We start from the raw sequence: 19,528 nt of genomic DNA on the forward strand, positions 1-19,528 counted from the left end.
AGAAGTTGACACAACGCTCGAACAACTTTGCAGGCGACAGAGCAAACGGCATCGTCGTCATCAGGCGACGGCCAACACAAACGGCAGTTTTCCCATCCGCATTTAATTAGTTATCATTTGCATGACGGACAATGCAACAAGAACAGAGAGCTGCAGTCGAGGGTGGCCATGTGGATGTAGATACAACCCCTGCCCGCATCTGGGATCCACGTCCTGCGCCTCATTGAGCACCTTAATTGATGCTAATTGATTGTGCAGGGCCTGTTTGTCTTCTGGCGCTGATTGCTCAGATTTACGACTGGCCAAAATTAAATAAAGCAAATTACAGCGCGCCCCAAAGTGTGCCAAACAAAATGTGCTGGCTGAGGGTGTCCCGTGTCCTACGCGTGTCCTTTGCAGCCATATCCAGCCGCTGAATCCAGGGGCTGTTATCGCATCGGACATCACGGCTGGTCAACAGATTTTTTATTTCATTTTCGGCGGATTACAGAATAAATTGGACTACGCATTCGCACATACAAACGGCAGACGGCAAACAGTTCCAGTTTGAGTTTTATTTAATTTCGGTTGATTTCGGCGTAAAACCCTTTTGGCAAATCCGCCACATCGCATGTGTGGGTGAGATTCTTTTGTTGTGCAGCCATATTCAAATAACTGCGGCAAATTTATGTTGCTTCAATAACAATTTCCACAAAAAAAACGGTAACAACCATTGCTTTGAAATGGCATGTTGAGTGTATTAAATTGCCATTTATTTGATTTTTGTTTTCGCCTTTTGCCCCGATGTTGTCCCACTTTTTACTGTTGCCGCCTTTACATTTGTTTTCAGTTTCCCTCATTTTTCTCAGATTTTTTTTTGTTTTTGCTGTAGCATATTTTTGGGAAACATTTAAATAATGTTTATATTTGTACGCCATGGATTTGTATTGTTTTGTGATATCTGTCTAAGGTTTTAAAAGTGTGCGTGTGGCAGGGATTCGAAATGAATCCTGCTGTGATAGGGGATTTGGTTTGGGCTGAGGAGGAAAATCATGTCAAAGGAATCCGCGTGCTTGCCTACACTGAAAAACAAATATATTGAACTAAATTGCAACAATAAGATTTATAAATGCTATTTTAAATAATAATTTTAAATATAAATGTTTTTATTAAACTCACATAATGTATGTTGATCTAAAACCTTACAGTTTTTAAGTGTAATAAATATATGCACATTTTTTCCGGTGCATGACTGATTGCCTGCTGATGCCCTAGACAAATGGAAAAAATATCATAAAATCGGATATTACCCAGAGGGGTTTCTCATCCATCTTAGAAGCTTTTCGCGAACTGCTTAAAATTTTCTTAGGCTTTTCCTTTAAGCCCGTAAGAAATATCATCACTTTCCACATTTCGCTGTTCTTTGCCCGGCTCACAAAGATTTTTTAATGTTCACCTTTTTTAGTACAATATTTCTGTGTTCTTTTCGAGGGTCAAGCAGGCGAATTGACTTGACTTTTATGGCGGTCATAAAAGGGACTTTAATGTGTTTTATGCCCCTCGCCGAAATACGAAAGCAAACTTCTGCTGTCCTTCACATAAATCGCCTTGAAACACACCCGGAAAGTCCGATGGAATTATGCGTGAGCGCACATCAAGTGAGCAACAAACGATGTTTTCTACTTTTGGAATTTATGCCAGGACTTCACGGCATGTGTGTGATAGGGGAAGCCTCTGGGCATTGACTTCTTCGCATCCAAATCAAGTTGTCAAGTCTCGAAGACCGGAATGGGCAGGCAGGCAGTCAAATGAGCTGGCATAAATCCTCGCCGCTGGCCAAATATTGATCGAGCGACGTGCTTGAGGTGTATCCCCCATCTCAACCATCCAGGAAGTCAGCTGGCAGCGTTTGTTTGTCGCCCTCGCCTCTGCTGACAATCTGTCAGGTGCCACTTAACATAAAGGTGGGGTAAGCCGAAAAGAAGCGGAGTGCGGATGCGGATGGTGTTTACCTTTGCCTTTCACCATGCACGCAAATCCTCCGAAGCAATCAATTTGTTTTTATTGAATTTTCCCCAGCTAGCCAGCACTTTGGAAACGCCAGTTTGGCGAAGGACATTCATTCTGAGTACGCATGACACACCTCACAGGTGCAGAGAAAATATTTTAGAATTAATGCAGTTTGATACCAGAGTATTTTCATATAAAGCTGATAAAAAGCAAAAAACCCTTTTCGAATGCCAATTTGTTTATTAAATTTTTCAGAGATTTAAATATATTATACGGAAGTTTCTTAAATTTTATATGCAAACTTCCATTTTCTCAACTATTTAAATTTTAATGGTTTAAATCTTTGGATTACTAGTATATTTGGATATCATCCATAATTTGAAGTATCGAAAATTAAATTGAATTTTAAACACTAAATTTCAATTGATCTCCTCTTTTTCTGTGTACAGCAGCCCAGGACTTACTATGTATCCTGCTGGGCTACCTGGCGTATGAGTGACGTATGGCTAAGCATTTGTTATGGCTCACCCATCGTATGAGTGTGTGTGTGAGAGTGTCTCTGTGTGGGTGCCAGTGAGTGTCCGTTAGTTTGTTCTCCCTGCCATCCGTGTAACATTTTTTATTGCTCGCTTCCTGCTGGTCAGGGCAATCTCGTGTGTCTGTCCGTGTGAGCTGGCTGTCAAAATTTATGCTGCTCAAATTTCCAGCACGAACCCAACGTTAAGTATACGGCACCGTCTGGGTTGGGGTCTCTCCATGATATCAGTATGTGTACTTTTAAAGGTCCTTCAAATATTTTCTAAAACATATGGAAGTGTAAAAAATCTAAATTTTTACGAAATTGATTACAGATTTTAAATTTTAATCTATATAAGAGTTTCAAATAAATAAAATAACGCAAAAACACATTTTAAAATATACTATGAAAACAATTTATTTTTTTAATTATTTCAATAGATTATCCTTTATCCATTGTTTATTTATAAATAACTTTTTAATAATTGTCAAGTTGTAAACTGGGTATCTATAAACCGAAGAAGGACTCCATTCCATTCTCGCTTTTCGTACGCTTTTGGGCTGCCCATTGTTCACCCGTGTTTGTTGTTCGTTGTTTTTGCTCTTTTAGCCCATTTTTCAAATTGATGTCTATCGCTTTGGCTCCTTTTCAAAGTTTTTGGCATTTTACATGTGCTAACCAACAAAGCTCCGCCCCGGGGATCGAGGGGGAATTTCCGGCGAATTGTTTCTGTGGACTACTGAGTGGTGGATGTGGCTTGAGTGCTAGCTTTGCCGTTGATTGTTATCTGGTGGTTCCCACAGAAAGAGCAAACCGAACAAGTGGCACGAATCAAAACCATATTGATAGTGGTCTGTTTTCCTTTGAATGGTTATTTTTATAAAGGGGTGTTCTTTGGATTTTCACCCACAAACATGGGGCAATACGATCTAGAAATAAACATTTTTGGCGAGCAATTTTGTATCACGCAATGCGGCTCTCATTTATAATCAGTGTCATTCAACTGAAACTTGATTATTATTGATTGCTTGCCATTTAGCTGAAATTCAATTTGTGAATTCAATTTCGCTTGGCTATCAATTGTCCAAATCCAACCCTGACCTGGCCAACGAAATGAGTTTTGTGTGCAAATTGATGTTAAATATTATTTTAAATGGGGCAAATTTGGGATTTAAGTGTTTGCTTTTCATTTTTCTGCACTGCTAGTAACTCAATAAATATTTACTTAAATTTACTACACCGAAAAAATTATTGATAGATTAAAGGAACATTCTTTTTTCAAATTAAGAAAATTGTGTTCAAATAAATGGACTGTACGTGATATTCACAAGGGGCTTACGTGTTTTTTTTCGGTGTACTAAAATGGACGCAAAGCTATAAAAATTCTTTTAATCATTTAAAGCCATTATTTTAAAAAAGGATCTTAAACTATTTTTTATTTATTAAGAGAAGCCTTCTTTGAAGCATTTAAAACCTAGTAGATCGACCATATTTATTTAAATCATAATAAATTAAAAACTTTTAGAAGAATTATTGAAGTAATCTAAGTTGAAAGTAGTATTTTTAACAATGGGTATACTTTTAAATCAAAAATGTTTCTTCTCCTATTAAAAATGATCGGCACTTTCACATAAGCACACCAACTTTTATCACATTTTGCATTCCCAACAACGAAAATAAAAATGGAAGGGTTTTTCTGTGGGCGGACTTGTGCTTGGGCTACATATATCGTTGTTGAGGGTCGCATACAATTTGTTTTTAGGCGGTTTCCTCTCACACCACCACCACCACCCCCTGCCTCTTCGTTTTCCCATTCTTGCAATTATTATAAAATGGCGCACACCACCAAGGACAATGGCGGCAGGAGGAAGAACTGTGGCGCGCTCCTTGGAGACTCATTTTCAAGTGCTGGGCCGCTCAAGTGGGTCAACCCAAGTGGTTTAGGAAAGTGGAGGAAGTAGGGCCGGCAGTTCAAGGATTTTATTGTTGCCAGCATGTAATTGAATGCAATGAAATTACGCAGCCTCCGACTGAGGCTCTCAGTTTTCTTGCTGTGCGACTATTTGTATGCAAGATTTAATTGCATTTATTGTCTGCGTGCTGGTTGAATTTCACACTCATAGAAATTTTTACCCTAAATCGCCCTAAAAAACTGACTTTTCGCCCGTGGATTTAGAAAATCGCCCATAAATCGTATCCGCTGGCGATTCGCCCGTGTATTTAGAAAAATTTTCTAAAAAATCCCGATGGAAATTTGGTTTAATTTAGGGTGATTTTTCTTGAAATAAGAAATATTTTCCTGTTTTTAGGGTGATTTGCCTTAATTTTAAGGTGTATTTTTCTAAAATTAAGGGCGAATTTTCTGATTTTATAGGCAAATGCCCTAAAAAATTAGACAAATTAAAAAAAATCGTGTTTGAGCATGCTTAACTGAATTTGGGAAGCATGTTTTTTTTTTAATCGTCTATATTCTGGGACTGCTGCTTTAATTAAACAACACCGTCGGAGGACACCGTTTCATATTATTGTATTGGTGTGTAGCTTATATGGGAGCTGCGTTAAGAGGGGGGCCCGATCTATACAACACAGCCGTTAGAACTGAAAAATCATGTTTGTAAACGAATTAGGGAAATAAATATGAGGAGAAAAAACAACTTACTTTTTTTGGTCGTTGCGAGAATCGAACCCACGACCTCTCGGTTTAGAGTCTAGCGTCCTACCGCTGCACCACAGACCCATCGCGCAAGACAACGAACAAACTCTGCAGACATCTTATTTTCTTGAGGTCTACGTTATATTTTGACTAAAGGCAACTAAACCGTATATTTTTTCCTGACGATTGTGACAATTAGTCCCGTTTTCTTGCCAGCAAACACAAAGATGCTTTTAACTCAGAACTCCCATACGTTTTTAAGGTTTAAAGACTACTTTAATTTAAAATTCGGACGAAAAAATGTCCTCAGTATTATAATGTTTACAAAAAAAAAAAAACATAAAAATCAAGTTGAATCACACAGGGTTCGAACCCACAACCTTAGTCCTCATATAGCAAAGTTGAAAGCGCAAGTGATTAGACCGCTGGGCTACCGAATTTCACACTTTTGGAGTGATTTTTAAGGCAAATCGCCCTTGTATTTAGAAAAATTTTAGAAAAAAAATTAGGGCAATTCGCCGTTGGATTTAGAAAAGGTCAAAACGAAGCAAATCGAAAAAAACCGCCCTAAATATTAGAAAAATAGAAAAATTAACCCTAAAAATATTTTTTTATGGTCACCTGCCTTAAATTTATGGCAAATTTGTCGTGAAAATAGAAAATTTTTCTCAGTTCAAAGGCGAAAAATTTTTTAGGGCGATTTTCTAAAATGTAGAAAAATATTTTTATGAGTGCAGTTTGCTGGCATTTGCCAGATTTGGTCTAAATTGCTAAATTTGGTTGTCCTTAATTTACTCTTAGTTTATGGTGAAAATAAAGCTCAACATGCAGATTGATTAAGAAATAGAAAATTATATATAATAACTAAAACAATGTAACAAAAGGCAAGCCATTAAACATTATTTTAAAGCATTAAATAAATATTTTCGTATAAGTAAAAAATTTTAAAGACGTTAAAATAATTTTTCATAAATGCGAATATTTTCTGTTTTATTGCCCAAAGGTGTATGCAATTGTATTTTCAAGCTGGGTGCTTTTGTAAATCCCTGTTCATCTGCTGAAACACTTTCGAAATTCCCTTCCAGTCTTAAAACTTTAACAGTTTTGCTCTAATCCGAAAAGCTAAAACAACAATTTGGCCAAAACACGTGCCAAGTAAACAGAAGCCTATCTCATGTTTATTCCATTTTCACTTTTACTCTTTCAGTTTTTTTTTACCATTTCCTTTTTGTTTGTTTGTATTATCTTTCTATTTTCTCCCCTGCACACAACTTAATTCACATGCCAGACTGTTCAACTGACCAGAATCTGAGCCACAGCCCCCATTCAGAACTCAATCAACAACGGACTGACCCATATTTTATGGGAAATTTTCGGGCTGCCCCTGCCCCAAACAGAAATAAAGCTCAACAGCCCGGCCTGCAAAATAAACTGCTAAATAGAAAAATATATATATTTTCCTTATACATCCAAACAGTTGTGGGTCTGTTAGGTCTGCCTGTAATTTAAGCTTATCACTCTGGTTCCAGACCATTGCGTATTAAAAACATTTTTGTTACGCCAATAAAAAGACGGAACAAATTTTGCATAATTCGTGCCATAAAAAATGAGTCTGAGGCAAGTTGTTTTTGCTGTTGACATTTCCTTTGGGCAGGAAACTAGGCAATGGGGTTAGCATCAAGCGGCCAACTTTACACTGATAAAACCGCCAGTCTAAAAAAATATACATTTATTCGGTAAATCTTAAAAGTTTAGAAAAGAATAACATAATTCTCAGCTTAAATTTATAATATTTAAGTCATTTTTGTTGATGAGAGAGGTTTTTTATTTTCAAGGAACTATAGTTAGAGAATTTTCTTCCATGTGTACACGCATTTTGTTTATAAAGTCGGCCCATTTATGTTGCCTTCTCTAGAAGCACCGAGAAACGGCTTCATTTTTTTATTGCGCACATAAAATGACCCGTCAGAGACAACATAGGAAGTTACATGGGGAAGATGCTATATAAGGGGCTTGGAAAAATCAGCACTGGTGCTGACGGACGCCTGATGCTGTGAATTTGCTCAGAGACATCTACTCAAGCCTCCGAGCGGCCATTTGTCAGATGAAAAAGCATCGCACAAACTATGTATATTGTTTGTCATTAACAAGGTCGCCGGCAAAAGCGGCACTGGCAGTGCAAAAAATGTGAATGAAAAGAAGGAAACTAAACTCGCTTTGATGGCCGAAAGCTGTTACTTACACGGAGATAAAACGAATTGGAATGTAGTTTTTTTTATTTATGCTTAAGCCAAGAAGTAGATTATAAATTAAAATATGCATAACTAAGAATATAATAAAAATTCATAGATATAGAAAATATTTCATTTATTTAACGAGATTTTTAAAAATAGTATTTTGAGAAACATGTAATATGCTTTTCTCTCCGTGCAGAAAGCCCTTTGAGAGTTGGTCGAAAGTGTTAAGCGGGGGGTGCAGGCCCAACCTGACCCACAGCGCCTGACATTAATTTTGTTTTCATAACTCGGTGCAGCAGTTACAACCAAAGGCCAGCCGGAGGGTCCCCGAATAACCCCTTGCAGGCCGGGCTTTCCCTCAGCCTCCGAGTTTCGGGCTGGCAAATGAAGACACTTTGTTGCACTGGTGGCGTTTCCTCGGTCGCCTCCATATTTTTTCCCTTTTCGGGCTTTTTTCCTTTCAGCCAAAGCGTGGGCTTGATTGACATGCTGTCTGTCTGCTGCTGCTTTTGCTCGGCTTGCTGCAGCGTTTTCCCACTGCTTTTTGTTTTGGCCAGCTGGCCATGGCATAAAGGGAAAAACACATAAAAAAAACACGACAACAAGTGCAAAAACAAATTAGCACAGTTCTCAGCTGGCTGTTGATGCTGTGATGCATTTTTGACAATGAACATCAGAAGTCTGTCAGCCAGCCAGTTGGGTATGTGACTTGGTCACAATGAGACAATCAGTCAGCGAGTCAAGGTTTGGCAGAAGAAAAAGAAAAAAAGAGAAATGCCCTTTTAAAATTGTTTGTGGTTGTGTGGAACAGGCGAAAAGGAGAAGAATCTGGCAAGATAATTAACTTTGTTAATGCTTGACATAAAAAGTTGTATGACACAATTACCTTAACAATTCATCTGAGGGAATGGAAAGCAACACAACAAATACAAAATATATATTTTGGTTTACATTCTTTATTATTGTAAAATGGAAACAGAGGAAGATAACAAATAGTTATTTGGCAATTCAAATCATGTATTTTATACAAGAAAAATATAAATAATCTTTAATTTATGAATTTAATTGAATTATGATCCCGAATCGGTGTTACGATTAAAATAAACTTTTTAAAGCCAGATCACGAAATTTAAATTACAAATTCAGTACCTGAACATAAACTTCTTTAGAATTCCACTCAATTTTTCTTCTTAATTATACCCGTTACTCGTAGAATAAAAGGGTATACTAGATTCGTGCAAAAGTATGTATGTAATAGACATCTGCATGAATAACAAAAAATACATATTCGAATTGACAATGTTCAAAATGAGTTGAATGAGTTGGAATGTGTAGGGAAACTGGCTTGAATAAATAAGTGTACTGACGTAAAACTCAGTCGAACAAGAAATGGTGATGGAAAACGAATCGAGTAAATGAGTACACGAACAACTCAGACGAATTTATTCGAATCCATTCGAGTTCATACATGACGTCATAAGGGCAAAATGGAAAATTAAATTTGTTTTGAAATACTTACATAAATATTTGGTTTTTTGTCTTTTTTTTAAATTACAAATCTACCTTTAGTTTTAGCTCGCCACTGAATCCAACCATGCCATTTTCATATTTAAATCCTAAGAATTCGCGGACCAAGGAGGAGAAGTATAAAATAGTGTAGTGAAGAGGCAGAAAGGAATGGTCTTCCTTCTACCGCAAATCCTAAGAATTCGCGGACCAAGGAGGAGAAGTACAAAATAGTGTAGTGAAGAGGCAGAATGGAATGGTCTTCCTTGGACCGCAACTTCTTAAGAATTTATCTAACAAACTCCAGGATGACAATACTAAGAAGTCGCGGTCCAAGGAAGACCATTCCTTTCTTTATCTGTGGCGATTGAGGCGGATCTTTTGGTTCTGGGATATGTTCATAAAACTAATTGCTTTTCCAAATTTTTTTTTAATTCTCGTGGATTTTTGCATGTGTTTTGAGTTTAAACTAAGGGGAGCTTGGTAATTTCGAAAATAAGAAATCACAAAAATACTTATTTATAGACATACATATATGTATATCAAAACAAATTTAATTTTCTATTTTGCCTTTATGACGTCATATAAGAAAATCGAATGGATTCGAATAACTCGAATGATTTCAGCATATTCAAATATGACATTCTGTTTTTCGTTATCACTCGTTTAACTCTAGGCCTTTTCTGTCATACTCTATACGGACCAAGATGCAATCCATTCTAGTCATAGTGTGCTGAGCATTTACTCAACTCTATTCTATTCGAATGGAATCATTTCAAAGCCTGTTTGATTCCAGTCATGCAGATGTCTAGTATGTAACAGGTAGAAGGAAGCGTTTCCGACCCTTTAAACTATATATATTCTTGATCAGGATCACTAGCCGAGTCGATCTAGCCATGTCCGTCTGTCCGTCTGTCTGTCCGTCTGTCTGTCTGTATGAACGCTGAGATCTCGGGAACTATAAAAGCTAGAAGATTGACATTTTGCATGCAGATTCAAGGAGTTCCTACGCAGCGCAAGTTTATTTCAAAAAGGTGCCACGCCTCCTCTAACGCCCACAATATACGATTTTAAAAATTTCAATATTTCGGAAAAGTAAAAATGCAGTTTTATGGTGTTTATCAATACCTCCATCTCTATTTCATTATATCCATATCCTTCGCACTTCCTTAGCTGAGTAACGGGTATCTGATAGTCGGGGCACCCGACTATAGCGTTCTCTCTTGTTTTCCATTGAATTTGACCCATTTTAGGGGAAATTATGCTATTCATGCAGCCAGGGAAAAAATTACCCTTCAGAGTCAGCCAACCAACAAACCAACCCAGAAACCAGTTCACACACACAGCTCGCATTACGTTTAATTTATTTAAAGCTTGCATTTTCACACTCCAACGCTCGCCCGCGCTTTCCTTTTGTAGCCAAAAAAAATGGAGCAACGCTCTGCCATCGGGTTTTGTTTGCGTATTGTTGGCTATTTGCATAAAAATCACGCATACGACGCGTTCCACAAAAGGGAGCCTTAAACTCGTTGTGCAGTGATTTCAAGGTTAGCGGGCGCCCAGAAAGGCTGCACTGAAACAGAAAAGTTTCGCCAGTAATTATGGAAATTCGTGTGCAACAATGCCGGATTAAAAATTATTGCTGCACACACAGCGAGTCGCTGGTTTTGTTCTGCCAATGTCATTGTCGCCGGATGATGCACCACAAAAGTTTCATTTCCCTTCATGTGCATTCGCATTGTTTGGCATTGCACTGAAATGGGCATTAATAGTCTCCGCAGTTGGTTCCGTATTTTTCTGATTTACCCCGCTTTTCTGACTGTTTTTGTTTTTCAATTTTTCCCATTCAGTTGATGATGATGATGGCGCTGGCATTGTTGCCGAAACTGAGTGTCTAGGACCGGGTTTATTTTCAATTAATCAAGCCCTGCGAACCAGACTCATAATGGATCCCATTTCAAGGTTCGCCCTTCGCGATCTGAATGCCACTTGAATGCGGAAAGCGAACTGAATGAATGATTAAATGCAGGACTGTGTGCCGCTTCCACAAAAATAAGTAGTTAACTATTGACGGAGCGAACGAATGGAATATTAATTGCCAGTCGCGGCGCTCTTGCCTCAGCCACCATATTTCTTGTGCCCTCTGTTTTGCTTCTTTCCGTTGTCAACGCCATTGTCTTGTAATAAACAAGTTCGTGGAGAGAGGGTAGCGGGGAGTGGGCCGATAATATTGGCAGGGCAACATAATAAACATAAATCAAGTGCGCCGGCATTGTACTCCGTTTCACAGGCTGATTTGGTATTGGACTGCCTGCGATTCCATTTCAGTTACCACACACCAAAAAAAATTGATTTTCTCAGTCAAGTAGTTGGAAAAATAAATATAGAAAAAAGGATTTAAAAACCACTGAATTCTTAGATGCAAATCCGAATACGCTTTCTATACGACTCATGATACATCTCGACGTATTTATTGTATTTTTTACCATTGATCTTTTGAATAGTAAAGAAATATTAGCTTCGGCAGGCCGAAGTTAGCTTCCATTCTTGGTTTTAATAGTTCATTACTTTCTATACATTTTAGGTTTATTTGGATAAAAAGTATAATAGATGTGTACCTTTTTTCCCTGTGCAGTCGAGTTCTAGGCCATTTATCTCGGACTGTTTCATTGCCCAACCGGGCTGCCACACATGCATATCATACTCGTCATCGTTTTTATTATCGCACATCAAGTGAAACAAAAGGAAGGCGTCCCTCCTTCGCCGCCATAAATAAGCCAAGGCAAGTAGAAAAAACAATTCTGGCTCTAATGAAAGTCATGGGTGCGGCCAGCGTGTGAGGTTTATGTCTTGCGCAGCGGGGCCCAAGCAGATTTCACTGCCATCGCCGGCTAAGCTAATAGATATTTATCTGGGATTTTGTGGGTTAATTTATATCTTGCGGTTGAGGGGAATTGATTTCTCCAAAGCAAAGTATGTAAACCAAATTGTTGTGCAATTTTACGTAATTACACGAGTGTGTCTCCGCTCTGGGTGGTACATCAAAAAGTTGCCTAAGTGAGTTGGAATCTGTCTGTAAACATTCTAACATATGTGTAAGACATCATTTGCGGACTTCCTTCCCTTTCCGCCATTTACGCGTGTTTCTGACACAATTTTCATATTTTTATGATATTAACTCGTCGTCGTGTCACTTAAAACCTCAACGAAAATACCAAAAGTTCCCCTCGCCTGCCTGGCAGGCATTTCAAAATTAAAATTCTCTAAGTAGAAGCCAGTGGGGAAATAACGAATTTTGTCGGGTGATCAGGGGGATTTTCATTCTCAAAAAAAGAAGGCACACGAGCGTGAGGCTGTTGTCTTTAGACAAGTGACACTTCGTCTCAAAATGGCACTCTGTTAAAACATTTATAAGACGGAAGGCAGCGAGAAGTGGGGAAAGGGGTTGCCTTAGGCGAAATGTTTTTCAAAATGTTTTGCTGCGCAGTTCATTCCATGGAAGGCGAGCTCAAAAATTGCCAGCAAATCATGGAGAAAGAGTTTACTGGCATGTCTAAGACAAAAAGGCTCTCCAAGAACGCATCTCAGTTAGGTGTGACTCTGTAATTGTGTGAAAAAAATGGGTTACATTTCCTAAGGAATGTCATGACAGTACACCTAACAAAATGGTCACTTATAATTAATAATTATTAATGTGCGCTAGATATTTGTGTAACCATTTATTGCTTGCTATTTGGATAAGTTAGATGTTGGATAAGTTAGAAAAAATAGTTAGTAAAAAAAATAAGTGGCTCGGCATTTTTTTTTTATTATTTTTGGATACTGACATATCACTATTGGATTTGAACTTTAAAAGAGATAAGAAAAAATTATAAGAAAAAAATTCTAGTATGAAAGTGTTTTACATTTTAAAGAAATGAGTTCAAGAACTAAAAGTGTTTTATTTATTTCGAATTTCTTTTTAAAAAATAATTTAAAATATAGAAGTATAGAAATTAATTACAATTAATTTTCAGCTACGCCATTTATTGTTATATTTTCTCTGTGTAACTCATGCAAAGCCTTGAAGGCAGTTCTCGACACGCAATGACTTAAATTAAAGCTGGCAGAACGCAGGCATTGATATTTTATGGTCCTTTGGCGGATTTGTCTGAAGTGCTTGACTTTCCCGGAGCTTAACGAGCGCCGTGGGCGATGATTCGTCCCTCGGCAACTTGTCAGAAATTTAAAACTTATCAACGCCGGCGGCTCATTTGGCACATTCTTAATGTATGCAAATTTAATTCGCTTCTCACATTTAAATCAATATTTGTCGGGCCTTCTGCTGTGCTTTTTATACATTTCTCTATAGATGCGTTTTTATAATTATAATTGAAAAAGCCGCTACAGATACATTTATCACATGTGTTTGGGTGGAATTTTATTTTCTGCAAAAGCGAAATTGCTCATTTAATTGCAGCCGCAACACAATTTATATTCTCCTTGGCTCGCTGAATACAAAAATAAAAAGGTCAAAGGAATGCAGCGGGATCATAAATGGAAAGCTACAATTTGCAACAATGAAAAGATTTAAATTGCCCCATTTTAATGTGGCATTTTTAATGGTAATTGAAAGTAAAAACATCTGGAGCATGGTTAATTATTAACTGGGAACGTGCAGCTCTTGAATTTCCCAAATCGTGAAGTGTTCTTCATCACCACAAATTCAAGGAATAACAGCTTTGTAATAAAGTTACATAAAGACAATCGATTCATGAGCACTCGTAACTCGTTGGTAATCCATTTGTTATATTTTACCCATGGCAAAAACATTACATACTGAATATTCAAAGCCATCAAACGGACAGGAAGGCCATTAAAAGGAACCGCCAGAAAGAGGGCAAATAAATCCTTAATTAATTTTCGATTTTATCAATCTGAAAAAAGGGAATTCGGTTTCATTACAGCTGGTGTGTGTCCCTCATAAACTTGGGATTTATTCGCCCCCATATGTGCTTTTTGCTAGTCTGCCGATCGGTGGGCGCAATAACTGCAGAATAAATTCACTGCAGCGCAGGCGGTAAAAACAATTAATTGGGCTGCAGCACCATCAGCATTCATTCCATTATGGATGTCAGCAGTCAGCGCAAAAACTGCAAAGATGATGGCCAAGGTGGGTTGGAAAAAACAGGGGAAAAAGTATGGACGGGGTCCGAACGGTTAGCCGTTCCCATGTGCCATATAAACGAATTTAATTATTGTTCATGTGCTGAAATATGAGCAAATTTATTTATGGCCCTGCATGCAATGCCAGGTGCCCGGCAGAAGTTCTCGTAGGTGTACTCTTCGGTTCCGGCCATGGGGAGTCCTTGTTGTCATTGTTGTTGCATAAATAAATGTTGCTGGCATACACGGTTTTTTTTTCTTTTTTTATTTTATTTTCAGTGCATGCATTCGATTCACGGCAGGGTCTCTCGTTCACCTGTCCAGCCTGCCATGCAAATGTCCCGCCCCTTCCGTGAGTTATGGGCGTGGGTGGCGTATGATTAATATTCAATTACATGGCAGATCCTCCTCTTGCTCCTCAAAAAACTATGCATGCGACAGCAGCCCCTCGCAAAAGTATTCCTTACTTTGTATGCCATCGCTGGAAAACTTTGCTAATTGCCCTTATCAAGAAAATAAAAAGAAAACCCAAGCAAAACAATATAATGAATGCCCGGAAAGAACGAGAGTCGATTTCATTAAACTTTACATTTGCTGCTGTTTTCCTTCCCCTTGTTTTATGATGTTTTTTCCATATTTTCGCTAGACAACGTGTGCCTCCATTTGATTTCATTATGCTCGTGTTGATGGAATAAAGCTAGCCCTACAGTTTTGTATGTTCGCGGAAAACGCGAAAAACAATGCGGCGAAAATACGTTCCTCTTAGCACGCAATACGTTGGAAATTAGCCAGGGGCGAAAAAGAATTTAAATTAGCCTAATTATAAATTATTTTTGGGAAGCTCAGACAGGCAGGAGATGGATATTACCAAGGAAAGTACATAAGCCGAAATAACAGGAATAATTGAAAAACAATTTAAAGCTCCTTATCGTGATGAATAATTTGTATTGTCCGTTTCTGGCAATAGATTTTCGTACAGTTCAGAAAAACAATCATTTTTGTCTATTTCCACTAATTTAGAACTAAACTATTAAACTAATTAAATTAAAAAAAAAATTTTTTTAAATAAATAAATAACCATGTAGCCAAGCAGTACCAAATATACAGTTACTGCACAGGACTTCCACCTAATTCGAGTTTGAATTAATGCCTGTTTGGGCTGTCTGAGTTTACTTCGGCCCGACTATTATTCAAATAACTTCAATTGCTGCCCTCAGTTGGTATTCCGATTGCGTGTAGTTTTGGCATTCGCCAGCCGCAAATATATCAAACTCTTGCCATTTGACAAGGCCAATGTCCATGATTTATGGCTGCCATTATTTTATGTTTAGTTGCACGGATTCGTGACATATTATTACTGCAATTGCCAAGCAACACTGGGCCTTAGGAATAATTTTGCCTCTTATCGGCACAGTTTACCAAGCATTCGCTGGAAACTGAAAATGTTTGAAGCCGCCTTCTCCCGAAATGCTCACTTTATTATTCCCCAGGCGGTCTAGGTAAATAGTTACACTGCGTCTGCCTGGAGTATTTAAAATAAATTTTGTGTTTGCCTGCTGCGGCTTTTCGTTGTTTAATGTGTTTTGTTCGGCATTACAAATTAATTGCTATTTTATGGAAACAATATATTTTTTACGCATTTGTTTCATTTTTGCCGCTTACTATAATTTTAATGACACATGCAATTACTTCTCTGTTTGCTTTACACATATCAAATTCAACTCGATGTGCAGGAAATTAATTAATCATTTTGCTAGAGTCCCATTTAATAAACTCCATCCATATTTCAGGACGCTAGCTACCAAAAATAAATTTCATCTTTTAATGGCGCAGAATATTTCATTATGTTTGCCAGTGATTAAAGTTTTATTTGGTTTTTTGTTGCCGCAAGAGCATACAAAATTTAAATTTCATGCTGAAAAGCATAATAATTAATCGAAAGCAATATTTTCGGGCGGATCTCCTTTTTAATTCGGACTTCATCAATTGATTAATGCCAATTTCATTTACCCATGTGTCCTGCGAGTGCTTAATAAGCGACTGCATCAACAGAAAATCGCGACGAGAAGCGTTTATTAATTTATGCATTTAAACGATGCCCGATTGCACATAACCAGCATATCACCATCGCCATCGTCATCGCCTCTGCCCAATTTTGCATATTAATTGCTCATTAATTGTTGATTAGCTTTCAAGTGCCGCAACGTGGTCGCCTCAATCTCGTGGCCGCCCTGCTAAGCCCCCTAGTAATCCTCAGAGTTCAGACTCAAGGATATGCCAAACTTATCCGAGGCAACTCGGCATTAGTGCGACAAAATGTGGTAATCAATCAAAAAGGGGAAGGCCCTCTCCGCAGCCCGGGGAGTTCTTTCCTTGGGGGCGCAAATACTTGCAATTAAGCATTATTAATCACAGCGACTAAGCAACACCACCAGGAGCTTTCCGATATGGCTTCGGCATTAGCCAAAGCTATGCATGAAGTGAGCACTTCCGGTCCTGGCAAATAATTACATTGGTCATCGCCCCTGGCGGTGGTCACTGCGCTAATGTGCGCGTATTATTTTCTCATCAAAATTAATATTTAATTAAAAGTCAAGTGCGGGGGCTGGGTGAACATGCGCCGAGAAAAGTTAATTTCCTTTTGGGAAATTATGATGATATTTATTTTCGGACGTCAACTTAATGAATATGGGGTGGAAAAATAGCCCAACGGTTAAATAATGTTTCATCGAATCAAAACTTAATTACCGAGGGTAAAAATTCTTTAGTTAAATATTTCCAATTCAGTGCTCCTAAAATTATAATTTATCTGCAAAAATATTTATAACAGTTCAAATAAAAATTGGAAAAAATTTTAATTATACTACCAACATTGCAACAGCAAAAAGAACATTTATTTTTTTTGGTATAAAAATAAATAAAAGAGCCATAAATAAAGATTTATAAAGTAAAAACCAAAATAACTCTTACGGTATTTTGAAAATATATTTGCGTTAATAGTTATTTATTATTTACTATATGTTTTTATAATCTATTTTAATTAATACTCATTTATAATTCATGGTTTTTCATTATAATACTCCGAATGCTTATCAAACTGTCAATTTCAATTACCCAATTCATACTTATTAGCTAGGATTAATCGATAAGGAAACGTTACAATATGCAATATGCATAATATATATTATAATATATTATAAAAAATTTACTTAGAAGCTGTTTATTTTAGTTAAATTGGAACGAAGAACATTTGTGAATTGGTAAACGTTTCATAATAAGGGACCGAAAATAACTGTTATTGTAAATTTTTCTTACAAAAAAAAATCACGCACTTAGAAGGGTCCTAAAATTTTTTTAAATACACCACAATTTTTATTAGCTATTGTTGTTTACAAATCCGTAATGATTTTTATTTTTTAATTTTTATAATAAAACTCAAAAAATAACTGTTATTTGTTATTCCAATGACATTTTTGAAAAAATGAAATAATTAAAAATAACATGATACCCGTGTTTTATATAACTTACTAAAAATTTGTTAAAAAAGGCAACCGCGCATATTTCATACCTATATTTTTTCAAAATTTATTTTACCCACAAAATCGCCATAAATCAAGTTTGAGTTTTATTTTTGATCACGACGAATAACTGTTATTTGTCAACTTTTATTATAAAACTCAAAAAATAACAGTTATTCTTTGAGTTATACTTTACAAGTCAGAAAATAATTGTTAAAGTGTGATTTTTAAAATAAAACTTATAACAGTTACGGTCCCTGTTCATAATTCAAGGGGCGTTCATTTATAAATTAAAAGATTTTTTTGTTTCGATTAATTACCATTGTAACGTTATAAAAGCTAATAATGAATTTAACAAATACTGTTAGCTTGGTCTACGTGGACCTTAAATGATACACATAAACTACTTCGCGCGATCAAACATATTAAATTTACTTGAATTTATTTTAGATTTTTGGAATATTTTTGTTTTTTGCAGGTTCACAAACTCCTGAGTGCCAAGTTAAATGGATTATGAATAAGAAATTACATTCAGCGCATCGGAATATCATGTTCAGAATCCGAACCCAACGAGCGCAAAAAGAGCCCGCTGCAAATGCAAATACAGAAAGCGGCGAGCACAAAACAATTGAACTCTAATGACTGACAGGGTTCATTGTCAGGTTACGGATCACAATCCGATTTATGGACTAATTGCGCTGTTCATGTCAAATGTCGAATGTCCTCGAGAGTGCGAGGATGTTTGTCTGTCTGACAGAGAACAAGGGCAATCGAATAAAGAAATGCGCCAATCGAGCAGAATTTTCGTGGCCAAATCACTTGACTTGTGCGTGCCCGCAAGTCGACAACTAATCAATCAGAGGAAGCCCAGCCCTCATGGTCCGTGTTATTCGTCACTTTTTTCGAGTGGCATCGTATGATGGATTGGGTCGGCTTGAAGTTTGATTTTGGCCACTTTTTTCGCATTGGCCAACTTTCGGCGCCTCTGAAAGCTCATTTCAAGTTTAATCTCGCGTAGCGAAGTGACCAAAGAATTTGGTTTAATTATGGCTTGATTTATGACTCAATTACCGTTTAATAGTCCAGACCGGATCCAAGTGCTTGGCTTTGATTTGCAAAATTTACTTTCTTCGGAAATGGTTTTTCTTTTCGTCACACTTCACTGGGCCCTCGCACAGCAGGGAAAATTTAATTTTCTTAAATATTTCTTTCGCCGGGATGTGCTATTCACTTTTTGTGCCTTTGGGCTGCCATTTGGCTGACTATTTATTTCTATATTTCTGCCGGGGCAAGTTGGCGCCTCGCACTCACGCACACTCGCACAACGGCCACACACACTGGCACACACACTTGAATTTGTTGGCTCCTTGCGATTTCCGGCGTTCCTACTGCCTTTTATTTTTATCTGCGTTATTTTCTCGGGCAGGTCAAAAGAAGTTGTTATATCCGTTGCCTACTTTTCTGGGCGTTGTTTTTGGTCGCGCCTTGTCAATGCAACAACTTCGGCACGCACACAGCCAACCATCTTATCCAAATCGCACATACACACACACCCGCTGGGTTGTATTTTCGAGAACGGTTTTTGGGAAAAAACGCGACGCGCTCGGTTCCTTTTCTAAAGCGCCTGGACGGTCGCCCGATTGCCGCTACCAAACAACACAAATATCGAACGTGAACTGACATGGAAATTCGCCATTTCAGCCAGCGAAAAAGAGGCCCAGGCCACAGGATGCCATTCGTTCTTCTCGGCCAACATCACTCGGTTTTAGCCGACTCGGTGTGCTCGGCGATTGCAGCGCCCTACGGCCGTGCGGCGAACTAATCGAGAGAGCTCTGAAAATTTCAGGGAGCGGGCGCATGGCAATTCCTGGCTGTTTGGGCGCAAAAATCCCAAGAGAATCTTTCCCCTTTCGAAGGGGAATGCCTTTATTAGGGGGAAAATTCCCCTTTTCGAAGCAGTTCG

The 19,528-nt window shown here is 37.7% G+C and overlaps 1 protein-coding gene across 1 annotated transcript in view; it reads right to left on the reverse strand.

The window, feature by feature from the left end:
• The window catches only part of Nlg3 (Neuroligin 3), a 102,942-nt gene extending 83,723 nt beyond the window's left edge, over window positions 1–19,219 (reverse strand). The window contains exon 1 of the mRNA XM_044392513.2: window positions 18,637–19,219. The gene's annotated coding sequence lies outside the window, so the exon portion shown is untranslated. The remainder of the gene's footprint in view (window positions 1–18,636) is intronic.
• Between the last annotated feature and the right edge of the window lie 309 nt (window positions 19,220–19,528).

This window comes from Drosophila takahashii, chromosome 3R (genome assembly GCF_030179915.1).
Source record: "Drosophila takahashii strain IR98-3 E-12201 chromosome 3R, DtakHiC1v2, whole genome shotgun sequence".
In the NCBI taxonomy this organism is placed as follows: Eukaryota; Metazoa; Arthropoda; class Insecta; order Diptera; family Drosophilidae; genus Drosophila; species Drosophila takahashii.